This window comes from Artemia sp. Qi Xiang Cuo, chromosome 4, assembly GCF_049724085.1.
Source record: "Artemia sp. Qi Xiang Cuo chromosome 4, ASM4972408v1, whole genome shotgun sequence".
NCBI classification, from domain to species: domain Eukaryota; kingdom Metazoa; phylum Arthropoda; class Branchiopoda; order Anostraca; family Artemiidae; genus Artemia; species Artemia sp. Qi Xiang Cuo.
The window spans coordinates 4,804,296-4,806,560 of NC_142797.1; positions in this window are offsets into that span (position 1 = coordinate 4,804,296).

The following is a 2,265-nucleotide window of genomic DNA, read 5'->3' on the forward strand; positions in this document are numbered from 1 at the left end:
TAGTAGTAACCTATCATGAGCTCCCAGACGACACCACTGCTGCCATCTACAATTAAGCTTAAAACTGACAGGTTATAATTTATTCAAGGATTATCGATCGAGTCTAATGGGGTCAATGTCAATTGATTTGTTGTTGTTCGTCTAGGTGTAATGACACTGGGGGGTGAAGTTTGCACCTGCGCATTGACGGTGGGGAAGAGATGTATTGATCTAGGACTCGAGGGGGGGACAAGTGAATTTCCGAGAAATTGATTGCGTAACCTAACCAAACCTCATGAGCTCGTGACGGGACTCCATATTTGGGCATAGAATCCCTCGAGGGGAGAGGATTTCCGAGAAATTATTGCGTAACCTAACCTAACCTCATGACTCTGAACCCCACACCATATATGGGCATAGAATCCCTCGAGGGGAGAGGATTTCCGAGAAATTGATTGCGTAATCGAAGGGGAGTGGGCATAGTGACGTCGCAGAAAAAATATCAATAGACAATACAATTCGTGACGGGAGTCCATACATGGGCATAGTGCCGTCACAGAAAAAATTTTAATAGACAATACTTTTCGTGACAAGAGTCCATAGATGGGTATAGAACACTATCTGGATGTCGTGATGGGAGTCCATATAAGGGCATAGGGACGTCACAAAAAAATATCAATAGACAATATAATTCTTGACGGGGCTCCATATATGGGCATAGAATACTGACAGGACATAATTTATTCAAGGATTATCGATCGAGTCTAATGAGGTCAAGGTCGATTTATTTGTTGTTTTCAACTGTATTGTCTCCGGGTGAAGTTTGCACATGCGCATTGATGGTGGGGAGAATGTTTTGATCTAGGACTTGAGGGGGAAGTGAATTTCCGAGAACTTGATTTACATAATCGGTGGGGAGAATGTATTGATTCACGAAAGGGAATTAGAAATGACATCATATGTTTCCTAGGAATTATGCGAGAGTCTAAAGAGATAAAAATTCTATTTTTAAATACGACTTCTCAGGTCATTAGACTTAGCGATAAATTGATATTCTATCGAAACCATAATAGTGTAACCAAGAAACTCTTAGAGATGAAGAAATTAACGCGGGAAATGGTTTCCTAGGACTTTCAAATGTGACAGCGCAGGGATGTCAAAAAAAGAAACACACAGAAATTACTTTAGGGGATTATTTGGGTGAAACCGTTTTAGACATTTTAGGTAATTATTTGGGCGAAACAGTTAGAGACATATTAGAAGATGATTTTAGAAGATGATTTAGAAGATGATTTGGGGTGAAACTCTGTGGTCGTTATAATACACAAGTTCCATTTGAACAGTGTTGTGAGGTCCTCTACCCCAACCCCAAAGGGCCCCGACCCCCCTACCCCAACCTCGAAGGAACCTCCCAGCCTCCAAAGGCCCCCGAGCCCCCAAAGAAGTAACATTTAGAAGTAACATTTTTTTTGACTGTGATAACAACTTTTCTGTCAGAACTAGCAAGTTTTGCTTAACACTAATAAACCTTCTCATCAAAGTAGCAACATTTTACCTTAATACTAACATACTTTTCATGAACACACACAAATTTCTATTAGAAATAATATTTTTCATCAATGATAACACTTTTTCTGTTCGAACTAGCAAGTTTTATGTCAAAGATACCAAATTTTTTCTTAGAATTAACATTTTTGATTTTGATAACAACTTTTCTGTCAGAAATAGCAAGTTTTGCTTAACACTAACAAACCATCTAGTTAAAGTAACCACATTTTAACTTAAATCTAAGTTACTTTTACAGAGCATAGTTAAGTTTCTGTTAAAAATAATATTTTTCATCAGTGATAACACTTTCTATGTTCGAACTAGCAAGTTTTCTGTCAAAGATACAAAATTTTTTCTTAGAATTAACATTTTTTACTGTGATAACATCTTTTCTGACAGAAGTAGCAAGTTTTGCTTAACACTAACAAACCTTCACATCAAAGTAACGACATTTTACCTTAAAACTAACATACTTTTACTGAACAAACAAATTTCTCTTAGAACTAATATGTTTCATCAGTGATAACACTTTTTCTGTTCGAACTAGCAAGTTTTCTACCAAAGATACCAAATTTTTTCTTAGAAGTAACATTTTTTTATTGTGATAACAACTTTTCTGTCAGAAGTAGCAAGTTCTGCTTAACACTAACAAACCTTCTTATCAAAGTAATGACATTTTACCTTAATACTAACATACTTTTACTGAACAAACAAAAATTTCTCTTAGAAATAATATTT